The sequence below is a fragment of the Cupressus sempervirens genome, chromosome 3 (genome assembly GCF_028749045.1).
Source record: "Cupressus sempervirens isolate cs-2001-9-10 chromosome 3, ASM2874904v1, whole genome shotgun sequence".
Lineage (NCBI taxonomy): Eukaryota > Viridiplantae > Streptophyta > Pinopsida > Cupressales > Cupressaceae > Cupressus > Cupressus sempervirens.
The window spans coordinates 762796694-762810409 of record NC_143120.1 but is presented as its reverse complement, the minus strand read 5'-3'; the positions used below and the strand labels follow the sequence as shown (position 1 = coordinate 762810409).

Below are 13716 nucleotides of genomic sequence, written 5' to 3'. Positions count from 1 at the left end.
TTTGCACTATGGTTTCCATAAACTTTAGTAGTATATCAAAGTTGGGCTGTAGCATTTACATCAAATAAGACTTTCTGACTCTATCAAGCATGTTTTTTCAAGCATATTTTTTAGTGCATTATATGCTAATATTTACATAATTTGAAAATTATATCCAGGTATCAAATGCAGGCTAATAGGAACACGGTCAAGCAAACATACCAAATTATGTGATTGACAAGCAGTCAAAGCAGAACAGTGCAATGTCAAGAAGCAAAGTTTTTAATTCTCAGCTTGAGACTACCAGCTTTAGTCCACCACATTAATCACCGGTGGAAAAGTTTTTCTATTCTCTGTCATGAAACTGCACATGTGATGGAAGCTATTCTCCATGCCCATATCATTAGTCTATCTTATTTTTTATGTCTTTTTTTCTATATAGAATCTCTTCATTTTGCTATGCTCAGCTGAAAAAAAGAAACAAACTAGAAGAACCAATAAAAATAGATTACATAGTACAAGCTACAGCCCTGCTGCCACCACCCACTTTCAAGAACATTTTACCATTGTTACGGGGTTCTTTATCTGTAGTACAGAATGCTGCACTTGTAAAACCAACTCCTTATCTGATATGTATTGTACAACTACTGATCAGAGAGAAATTAGGCCTTCTGGCTAGAGATAATGTAACCCCACATTATCATCCATTTTTTTGTGGGAGACTATTCTGCCAAAAGTTAGTTGTGTATCATTATAATCTCCCTTGTATGCTGGTTGAATATAATCAGATTATCCTTTTATTTAATAAAAGGTTAAATGGTAACATGTTAAGGTTTTAAGGTAGGTCAGTATTCTGTCCTGATGAATTATTTAATCTGGTATTAGTTGTGTAAGACATGAGTATGAGCAAAAACTGTTCAAATGATACTGAATGCAAGATTTTGCCCAAATCACTTGCAATTCATCTTCATAGGTCAGGTAAAAAATTGCCGGGCTTTAAACATCAGACAGTGTTCGAGTAGTGTTACATCCATTTTTATTTAAAGGAGGGATGCAGACATTACACTGCATACTTTGATAGTATGAACTGTAAAGAGATCAGAGAATTTTTGTCTAGATTTACAAGTACTGAGCTGCTTGCTTATGGTGCTATACACTGTTCTCTTCTTAAAAAGACAAGAAAGACAATGCAAAAAGCCCAAATAGGATTAATAAAAAATGAATGTTAACATAAGTAACTTTTTCCAAGCATGAGCCTAAGAAGTGTCATAAGATGTAACCGTTAAGCAATGAATAAAACATGCACAAGTACTTGAGAACACCAGATACATGTGGAAATCCAAGGAGTAAAAATCCAGTGAGAATCAGTTGCTTGGATGTACTGCCCAAATCCAGCCTCACAAACTAATTAATCATTTGCAATCGTAAGGCAGTCATCAGCTTAGTAGACACGCCAATCCCTTGCTGTAAATTTAAGCAGCATCCCACTAATTACATCAAATTTCTGTGCCCGGATCTGAGCAACAACTCAGTGACCATGACATTAATCTCAACAATAAATTATGAAATGTGGACCTTTAGATGCACTACTCAAACTCAAGACATTCCCACTCACATCATACGATATTCTGATGATGACACTCTTACATCAAGATGCTTTGCACAACATCGTTCTCTAAATCAGATGATATGAGCTTGTATCCTTGAAGTACTGAACAACTATTTCAAGGCTCACGTGGGACACATCCTAGAGTTCCTTATGCATACATTACAATTACCATTACATCCATAGGCCAGCCTACAATAAAGATTATTGCATCTGCAAATTGGTGCGCAACATAGATCCAAAATCAAATGTGTGGTAAGTCTGGTCTATTAGTCTGACATGTCTCACCAGAAGATAGAATATGTTATGCAAATCCCAAAGTGGCCTTAATTGATCCCAACAGTCATCCCAACACAATCTCTGGAGGATGCTGGCCATATCAAACATGTAGTGCGTCTGGCTGGAAAAACTGACACGCACACAAGGAAACATGTCATGTAGATCCTACTGGGGATCAATATGATCTCTAGAAACATCCAATTTTAATCTCTGGTAGTATAGACACTGAAAAATTGCTATATCACTTCAAAACACAAACATGGTATGTCATCAACATGGTAACCAAATTGGTAAAGCTACTACTTTGTTCCACTATACCAGAATTTTAGAATTACTAGATATTGATAGAACATGTTTAGGCATATTCTCCATTAAAATAGCAAGACATCATCTCTGAACATAAATGAATGTTAAGAAAACTAGATTCTTGGAGCAATCTCATTTTCTAGGCAACTAACCAACTTTTTGGTACAAACTTTAGGATCATTTCCATTACTTTGAATATATGCCACTTAGTAGCATGGAAACCTCTCAACTGACTTCACAAATATTGTAATCCTTAGTGTTGCCACAACGTAAAATGTAGATTTGACATGACATGACTAATAATTTTGCTTTCTCTAAATGTTGATGCTTCCTGATACTTTTGCAACCATCACAACTTTGACATCAATAATAATGTATGTTCAACATTCTCCCTCTTTGTCATTGAGTGGAAACAACATAATGCTGCTAGCACATTCATCTCCACAATACAAAACTGACAAACAGCCTCAAGCTATGCTATTCAATGCATTATAAATATGTTTTTTTAGGACCGAGGACTCCTTGTAAAAATGTTAGCATTTGAGTTAATTTCCCCCCTTTGACATCAATGACAAAGATAAACGTCATGTTCTTCTAGATCCACACATATGACTTCCCTTGATTTCGAGCACATATTATCTTCTCACAACTTTGACATTTCAGAAAACCACTAGGTCTTCTTCCATTAGTGACCTCACACTATGCTTCCTTTGGATCTAAAGGAGGGAGCAGCCACTCCCAACCTCTTTAAGATGAGGTTTTGTAAACATATATGTAATATGTTCCTTTGGGTTTGCATATTCTAACTTAACCTCATTATTCACAACCTTTCCTTAGAAAATGATGCTTGGCTGCAACGTGTTGTGTCCTTGAATGTATCATTGGATTCTTTGAAATATGGAGAGCACTTGTATTGTCACAAAATTAGAATGAGTTCATCAAATTCTACCTTCATTTCTTTCACATTTTGCTTCATGCACAATCCTTAGGTACAACAAGTTGTTGCAACGTTGTAACAAACGGATTTTGATAACAAAATAAAGAAGAACTAATATTTGGTTTCACATAGAAATGAAAGAGTTTTCTTCAACCAACTTTCAAAACAAACATTCTTAAATACTTTTCACGAGACATTAATTGAAATAATTGAAATAATGATTAACTGAAGTAATGAAAGTAATGATTGATTGAAGTAATGATTAACTAAAGTAATTGAAATAATGATTAACTGAAGTAATTGAAATAACGATTAACTGAAGTAACTGAAATAACAATTTCCTATCATCAGTTGCATACGGTAAAGAAAATACATCATCAATTACAAGAGAAATATCAATGCATATCAGGAAAGGAAATAAGAAAACTTACAAGAAGTAACTGACAAGTCTAACTAGTTGTGCAAGCCTCGACTTTCTGTAAGAGGAGAAGTATTGATTTAGGCTTAACTTTCCAACTTCGGACCATATCCATCCCCACACAATCTTTTAAAAAGAAAAACCCTCCCTACCTCGAGATTGAGCTTGGGGTACTACTAGTCCAACCACTTTGAGTATTTCTGGTGTTTAGAATGTTTGCACAATTATGGATGAACATGTTTGAATAACTGACACTATCGACATCAAGTGATCTTATGAAGACAAAAATGCCCTTTAATGACCTTGGCCAAGGTTTTTAGATGGGTTCTATTATTCGATCACCACTGCTCGACTTGACAACAGGAGAATAATAAGTATTAACATGCATGAGCTATTAAACAATTTCCCTTTTTAAAGTAATATATTAAACATGTTATATCATTTTTGATTTTGTTTTCAAATTGCAGATTCCTTTATCACCTCTTCATCTCTTCTTTGGCCATTCAGCTCGGTGAGACTCAAGTGTTTAAATCTCAGAATAAACCAACTCAATCTGCTGATCCTCAGCTAGTGTATGATTAATTACATATTTAGTATATGTAATGTTGTACGCCCTGAGCACTTACATAGATACTGGACTCACGTCCTGTGTATCTCCCTTGGCTCCTTTAGGGTGGGCTCGCACAAACTCCAGATTTAGGTCGATCACCATATTGTTAGAGAAGATTGGGTGTGTACACTTTGTACCTTAGCTGAGGCAAAATTTGAGATTCATTTTCTTTTCAGATGCCTCGTATATTACGAGATTAGAGGGAGATTTTACTGTCTGTTTAGAGATTACAGATCCCTCTCGAATTTTTTCAGGTACACCGATTAGCGTTGCATTGCACTCTATCTCCGCGAGTCCTTACAGCTTCGTGACCATACTTTACAGCTTTCATTTCCCAGGAGTCAGACCCAGGCACAGCTTATTACGACCTTCTTCTCGCCCTTAACTCCAGCTCGGGGTGTGAAGCGACCGTATAGTTTCCCTAACACAGGCTGTTCCAGATCGGTGAGACCCCGCAGGGGACCTTTTTGCCAGCAACACTCCTCTCGTGGCACTTAGATTCATCACAGGGCTTCTGGTAGCCGCACAGATCAGTCATTGTTGGACTTTTTCCCTGTGAAGACGGATACCTAATCTTTTCCGTGATGTTTCTTGCTTTCTTATTCTTTTGTTGTGCTTGTTCTTTATTTTTTGGACACCGTTTGGTGCTTCGTTTGTCTGCTTTTTCCTTGTTGTAAGCTTCCAGTCCCATAGACCCACATTGTGGTATTTTGTTGGACATTAATAAATTTATCTTATCTTATCTTATCTTATCTATATCTTAGCTTTTATGGCTTGAGGAAACAATCTTAAGACTTGCAAATGTACAATTCAGTTATGACTTATAGCAATAAAAGAAAGATGTTTGGACTCAACATGACAATTTGTCTTTACTCAATATGGAAAGATTAGTCTCTTTGATATTTAGTGCAAACTTCTCATGGACGTACTTCCTTCTGCTATAATTTATAATGCAGAAATAAAAGAATGAAGATGTATCATTCGGAAAAGAAGTGACCACTTAACCTAGTTTAACATAGTACAGAAACGTGAGCCTTGGCTTGATGTTTAATAGCTGGCTTTCTCACAAAGCAATCTGTATGCAATATCAGAATGTGTCTGATTTCTGCCTTTAACAAGGGTGTAGAAATAAGGAGAAAAACTGTGGAAAGAAAATACAGGAGTAAACTTGTGTGGAGGCAAAAAATACATATCCGTATGTAAAGGCATTCGATTTCTCAAGGCTTCCAAGAAGCCGTAACTCTTAAAGAAATGTTTTGCCTTTTTGGACGTCGATATAATAAGCTAAGTCTGCATTTCGGTTTCAAGTAAAGAATTGAATAAATAAGGAAAGAATTTGAAGGATACGAATCAAGGATAAATTATAATATATTTATCTACTTGCACATAGATATATTTATAAAATTGACATCATATTATATGTTTTTTATCCAAGGTTATATCTTTTATTATGTATATCTAAATACATGCTTTATTTGGAAGATTATTTATCTTCTTGTACATGTATTTAAATGTACGTATTAGATAGAATCTGGTATACAACTATATTATGATGTCACCTTTATTTTTATATCTATGTGCACGTAAATAAATATGTGTTACAATGAAATGATGGAAATGTCAATCATAAGCCGTTAAAGGTATGTACTTTAATTAAGTAAAAATTATTAATTTTTTTTAATGTTTGTTTAATAGGTCACGCGTGTCCAAATGATTGTACTCTGCTATACAAGTCACTAAGTCCTTACCAAGATAGCTAGAGGTCATACGTGTCGACCAGATAAGTGGACTAAAATAGTACTCCATTCCATTGATTCCGTTTAGCAATGCTTCTCCCCTTCATCTTCTCCTGCAATTGCCCATGCAACATTTACGACAATAATAAGTTCCATGGTAAATCCATAATAACATTTAATGTAGATATTAGCAAAGAATTTAATTGTTAACCATAATTTTGAAATCAAATAATTGTTAACTACTATCATCATCATATGAAAAATAATGGATAACAAACATCATCATTAAACAATTAAACAAATAACGAATACAACAAATATATTTAACTACCATTTTCACATGATTATGAAAAAAATCCATTCAATTCAATGACTATAATAAATTAAATTAGGTCAAAATTTGGGATGTAACAAATTTCACATGATTATGAAAAAATCCATTCAATTCAATGACTATAATAAATTAAATTAGGTCAAAATTTGGGATGTAACAAATTTATTTTGCTTTTGTAGTGGACAAGGATATTGAATTCTATTTTTTATTAAACTAGGACAAAAGATTTTCACGAAGAAAGAATGCCCCTTCCATTGTATCTTCCGATGATCAACACATCTTGCCCAATATGCATCTATGTAATTAAATTGAAATTTAAAAACTTGTGTGGAGGCAAAAAATACATATCCATATGTAAAGGCATTCAATTTCTCAAGGCTTCCAAGAAGCCGTAATTCTTAAAAAAATGTTTTGCCTTTTTGAACGTCGATATAATAAGCTAAGTGTACATTTCGGTTTCAAGTAAAGAATTGAATAAATAAGGAAAGAATTTGAAGGATATGAATCAGGGATAAATTATAATTTATTTATCTACTTGCACGCAGATATATTTATAAGATTGACATCATATTATATGTTTTTTTTATCAAAGGTTATATCTTTTATTATGCATATCTAAATACATGCTTTATTTGGAAGATTATTTTATCTTCTTGTACACATATTTAAATGTACGTATTAAATAGAATATTGTATACAACTATATTATGGTGTCACCTTTATTTTTATATCTATGTGCATGTACATAAATGTATTACAATGAAATGATGAAAATGTCAATCATAAGCCGTTAAAAGTATGTACTTCAATTAAGTAAAAATCATTAATGTTTTTTATGTTTGTCTAATAGGTCATGCGTGTCCAAACGATTGTATTCTGCTATACAAGTCGCTAGGTCCTTACTAAGATAGTTAGAGGTCATACGTGTCGACCAGATAAGTGGACTAAGATAGTACTCCATTCCATTGATTTCGTTTAGCAATGCTTCTCCCCTTCATCTTCTCCTGCAATCGCCCATGCAACATTTACCATGATAATAACAAGTTCCATGATAAATCCATAATAACATTTAATGTAGATATTAGCAATGAATTTAATTATTAACCATAATTCTGAAACCAAGCAACTGTTAACTACTATCATCATCATATGTCAAATAATGGATAACGATCATCATCATTAAAAAATTAAACAAATAATGAATACAACAAATATATTTAACTACCATTTTCACATGATTATGAAAAAAAATCCATTCAATTCAACGATTATAATAAATTAAATTAGGTCAAAATTTGGGATGTAACATATGTATTTTGCTTTTGTAGTGGACAAGGATATTGAATTCTATTTTTTATTAAACCAGGAAAAAATACTTTCACGAAGAAAGAATGCCCCTTCCATTGTATCTTTCGATGATCAACACATCCTACCCAATATGCATCTATGTAATTAAATTGAAATTCTCAATTCTAGAGTACCATTAACCAAGGCCTATTGTTGCTTTTAAGTATCAAAAGATTCAGTGTTTTGGTTTAAAAAGAAAATTGTGAAAGCATTTTGAATATTAGGTTTCCATTTTTGTTAGTTGCTCCAATTGTGAAAATCACATTTCCACAATTGGCCACTCTTAAACATCCAACACTAAGGAGGAAATTAAGTTTAAAAAATAAGTCAACTTTGACTATTCAACACTTTTAGCCTAGGAATTTAGCCTTACTGCGTGATGTTTAAGCTATCTACAATTGTGCAAATTATAAAGGGTGTACCTTCACAAACAACAATGGAAATATCCAAAATAATAGCTCATGTTATAGATCTCTCACGCTAATAGCTATCCTGCACCTATAAAATTTTTTTATAGAACAAAAAAATTGTGTTAGAAATGCGTATATTAGTTTTTAATATGTATTTTTAAAATTTAAGACCACCTTACTTTAAATACTATAGAAAACATCTTTAAACAAGAGATGCAATGCATCAAAGTTCTTGCCAATAATTGGAAAAGAAGGAAAATATAGATTTATAGATAGAAATGAAGGATAGAAAGAGAGAGCTAAAAGAGAGAATGATATGTTATTATAAGGACACGTAAAGGTAGAATGATAAAGAGAGTTGAAGAGAATTTAAAAAAATTAATAATCATAATATTTTAAGAAATATATAAACAACAATAGAAATTATATTATATGAATGAACTACTCATTTCTCTCAATTTAATTATAAGTTGAAATATTTAATTTTAAAAATAAATTGTTAATTACTTAATTCAAATTGTCAAAATAGTAAGTTTGAGGAGTAGTATAGTTTAACAGTTTGTGAAATGATATTAAAAAAATTAGAGCAAGATTGTAAAATAGTACCTAGTAAAACATAGTGTAAACCTAAAAAAAAACATTTTACAGTTGGCAAAAATACACATCAATGTAAAACTAATAAATATATTTAAAATAAGAAATATAAAACATTTAACTCTATAGTTGAATTTGGGAAGAAAAATAAATTATGATAATTAATATTAAGTAGACATTATTTTTGTTTAAAGTGGTGTGAGGTGGAAGATAAAAATATTACGCTTTTGAAAATTGAAGAATGAAAAAGATAAAGTTGTAATTAATGCATGATAGAGTTGTTAGGAAATATTTGTATTTTTGTTAGAAATTTCTCCCGGTCCATAAATGTGATTAATAAAATAATGAAAAATTAGAAAAAGATATAAACTTTTGAATTTTTTTTTAATCTTTTAAATCAAATTGAAAAATTGAATTGCATAAAAGCAATAGAATCTTGACAGGAACTAATAAATATTTATTAGATTAATAATTAAATATGTTTATATTCCAAAATAATATTCGAAGAATTCAATTTCAGCCATCGTTAAACATCATACACTAAAAGAAGAATTAAGCTTGAAAAAAAAAGTCAACTTTGACTATTTAACACTTTTAGTCTAAAAATCAAGCTTAGTGTGTGATGTTTAAGCTGTTCCTTCAATTTCTCTGATTGGCTTAAATTTTGGCCGGTTTGTTCGGACTTTCTGGCAGTATGATGCCGATCAACAGAAAGACGATGCCGGTAAATATGGAAGGGAATGGGTAAACGGGTCGGTCGTGGTTGAGATCCAGCGGTATTGGGATGCACCAAAGTGTGGAATGCTTTTTGTGTTTCTTGGCTTGATACATTCAGCAGACTGCAAAAAGAAAAGACTTCCTAAGGCGTGTATGAATTTGAAGTTTTATTACCACGATATACTTAACAATGGTTCAAATGTTCAGAATGCAACATCTTTGCTAATCACAAATTCATCTGATACTACTAATTTCAGTCTCCAGTTTGGGTATATGACAGTTTTTGATTACGCTATTACGCTTTACAGTAATCTTCATTCTCCCCACGTGGGAAGAGCTCAAGGCCTTTACGTTTACAATGGGAAAAACATCCAGGGTGCTTGGTTTGACTTCACTGTTGTTCTAAACTCCACTGGTTATTAGAATGGCCGGAGCAGATTATCCAATTGCAAATTAGCAAAGGTATTTTTCTTGTTGTGGGTGGGATTGGGGATCTCCTCATGTCAAGAGGAATTTGCACTATTACCACTGATTAGGGAGCGAAATCATCCTATTATGAGTCATGACAAATTTGGTGTGCATGATTATAAGTCCAGAAGACATGTTCAATGCTTTCTCTTTTGTGGCGGAATAGACACTTGAGGATTTGAGGAGTCCAAAAGGTGGGGTATTCATTTAGAACAAGTTTGGAGTGCATGATCTTCCAAGGCAGAAATTGAACTTTCGTCAAAGAGAAATCTCACATAGATTTGAGTGAGGGGTAGGCTTTCACAATAATTGCATGAGATGGAAGTTGAAAGTGTTAATAATAAAGCTTTAAGAACCAAAGCTTGAATTCTGTAGATATAATTTATACGAGCATTCAACAGTTTATAATTTTTCTTAAAGTGCATATTACTTTTCAAATTAAGATTAATAGATTCTTGTCTAAAAACAAAAATTTTGACGAGGAAGTGAAATCCTATTTTGTAATCATGATATAATGTTTGGCAAATTGTATCCTTCTTTTGGAATAACAATGTTGTTTTCTAATTTTTAGAGGTAAGAACTCCATTGGGAAATGATCCAAAGATAGAAGATGAACCTTTGCAGAAATTTAAAGGTCAGTTCCATTACTCCTTGCTGATAAAATTAAGAATTACTATTACTTAATAAATTATAACTAACAATGACTTGAATTAAATAAGAGTAATATATTGAATTTGGGTTAATATACTAAGTAATGTTTAATTTCAAGTAACAAACATTTTGATTTTATACAACAAGGTTGCCACAAAATATATAATAAATCAATATCTATTAATTGTGTTAGATAAGTTTAGTGGTTTTATTGACATATAGAGTTCATTATTAAAGATACTAAAGTGGTATCAAATATGAATCTTAGCAAAGATCGACTCAAAATTTGTTTAGTACTTTTGTTGGGTGGATAAGATTTAGACCAAGGGCCCATTGACTTACCCATGTACTTTCATTAGTTGCGCTTGTCAAGTAAAGTTTATGAAAAATATATTTGTACTAATATGTTTATATAAACCAATAGATTACTGTTGGATCACAGTGAACATTTCACTCCAAGTTACATGAAACAATAAAGATTTCAGATGATATGCTCAAGGATGTGTAATAAGAAAAAAATGGCAATCCAAGAAGTTGGCTCTGTAAAATAAATTGGTTGACATCTTAGAAGAGATGGTGATGGGAAATGTATTTCATGAAATAAACAAATTTTTCTTTGTTAAAACATGGGGATTTTTTAAAGTGCACTCTAAAATGTACTTATTAAAATTGAGTCTTACTCTAAATTATTGAAACTAGGGTTGTCTTCTCAAGAATCTTATTGATTTGATTCAAATCTTTGTTATTTTTGTTTTTCCTTTTTAAAATACCATTTTCTAATTTTTTTGACTTTTAGTAATAAGTGTAACTTTATTAAAACATATTTATCATATTTAAAGATAACATTTTCTACTTGACATTTTAAAAAAAATCATCTTCATAATATTTTATGGTTTTATTAATAATATCATTTGATACTCATAATTTGAACTTTTGTTAACAATTTCATAAAGCAATCTCTTGCTGAAAACATGAAGATTCAATTATATTTTTTGATGATCCAATTGTATTTTTTGATATATCAATAGAAATCTTGCCTAATCAAATGATAACATAATTTATTCTATGATTTAAAATAGTATATTGGGGATTTATTCTATGAAATAAAATAGTATATTGGGGAGTCAACATCAACAACAAAAATCTTGGAAGTGTAATGTCATTGAATAAAAAAGTGTATACATTTGAGAAACTTGACATCAACCTAAGTTGTCACCTCAAACTTATTTACATAGTGACATTATTTATTTAGGTTAATTGTAATTTATATTAATAAAATTGATTATATATAGCTAATTTTGATTTTTTTTGAAAGTAATACTTCTATTGTTTACCAACTTTAATGATGTAATATCTGCTTTCAATTAAAATTTTGATATAATTTCATAAAGATTTAATTTGATACTTTTTAAATTAAAATTTAAAATATTTTTTTATAATCATCAACTTCTTGAAATGTAAATAAATTAATATTATCATTTATTTTTTAAATTACAATAAAATATAATATAAGGGGAATACAAAAGGAAGTATAGGCACTAAACCTAGCCCACGAGAAATGAGTATGTAGCTCATGTAGTCATAAGTCCCTAGCCCACCCATGAATGATAAATAATGCTTGCCACACACCAAATGCTCAATGCCAATAACTCCAATAGCGCACAAAAATGGAATAAACAAGTAATAAACAAAGTTTTCTATTTTGTTATTTTAACCCGAGTTGGTCAAAATTTTGACCAAATTGGGAAATCCTAAGTTGATCAAAATTTTGACCAACTCGGGCATAAAAACAAAAAAAAAAGGTATTCAACAAGTCTCTTCATATGTTGGTCAAAAATTTAGGTCAAAATTTGACCTATAATGTACTGGTGCTCCATGCTAACTCAAACTAGCATTCATGTGCACCATTTGAAGGGCCAAATATCCCAAATCAACAATCTTGATAGCTTAGATACTTTGACACTCTATGTCGCATATCATGATGGAAACCACTACAATAGTATTAATAACAATGTCAATGCTCCTATAACACCCATGTTTTTGGAGAAGGATAGTCAAAGTATAAGCCACAATGATCAAGAGCCTATAAAATTCATTATAGATGAAAAAGGATGCAAAGATATTGACAAAAGCTGCAAAGAAGATAAATTATTGAAAAGACAAGATGAAACTCGGTGAAAGAAAAGTTTCACAAGGTGTATCCTATGGGTACCAAGGAAGATAAAATTATAAAGATTTAAAAATTATCTTACCAATGTTTCACTATGCGCAAAAAATGTTATGAACACTACAATGACATCATTTGATGCATATAAAACTATTGGTGTAACCCTTGCACCCTTCAAAGGTGCAAGTGCTACTATTTGTACACAAGTAAAAAAAATCAGTTATATAAAATTATTTATCAATATGTTAAATGTACTTTTGTACAAACATTTTTTTCCATTAAACAAAAAATATTACTCATATGATGGTGACTACTAGAAGCATTCTTAGACTTGTTAACACTTCTAAAATAAAAAAACATTACTCATACTGATGGGACTCAAAATTGTGTTCTTGTTTTGAGTACTATTCTAAACTTTTGAGTCAATTTGAGCCCCTATAAGCACATTTAATGCATGAGTACTCGACTGTCATTTTGAGGCTTATGAGGTGTTTTGTGTTTCTAATACCTTGCATTCAGCATATCCATGTGTCCTATAATGATAAATTTCCATTCTGAGTCATTCTGTGAAGTTTCATTTTGAGCAATGTTCAAATCTGCATTTTTGCTTGGGTCAAACAACGATAGGAAGCCTAGTTTGCAATTGAATATCTTGCACTTGGTTATGTTTCATGACTCATTGCTTTGGTAGTGTTCAATATGCATATCAGAGAACCTATTTTTCATTTTTCAAGTCATTTTGACATGTTTTGATTAGGTTTTGAATCCCACAAAGTTGGTTGTTTACTGTTGTCATGCTGATACATATTTTTCAAAATTTTGGGAAGCCCTGTTTGACTAGTTATGACTTTGACCTAGTTGATCTAATTGAGAAATTTCCTTTTGCGTTGCATTCTAGAGGTTAGATAGATGATATGTTTCAAATTTGAGCCTATGACGAATCTGTTTGACTAGTTTTCAAATGCGATTCCAAATGCAAAATTGTAATTTTTTACTGGTGTCTAGAAATGTAGATTGATCAATACCCCTATTTGTGATGTCATAATTTTGAATCCATAATAGATGAGACCAAATGGATTGTACCACTGTGTTCTACTCTAAAATTTTTTGAAGTGTGCTAGTTTTCAAATCTTGGTGAATTCATCTGCACACTTTCC

At 31.5% G+C, this 13716-nt stretch overlaps 1 protein-coding gene and 1 pseudogene across 1 annotated transcript in view; both read left to right on the top strand.

Moving 5' to 3' along the window:
• LOC149569048 (uncharacterized) overlaps positions 1-818 on the top strand; it is a 52793-nt gene extending 51975 nt beyond the window's left edge. The window contains exon 6 of the mRNA XM_089821832.1: positions 159-818. The gene's annotated coding sequence lies outside the window, so the exon portion shown is untranslated. The remainder of the gene's footprint in view (positions 1-158) is intronic.
• Positions 819-3099: 2281 nt separating this feature from the next.
• Positions 3100-12876, top strand: LOC149569047 (disease resistance response protein 206-like; annotated as a pseudogene).
• Positions 12877-13716: the final 840 nt, after the last annotated feature.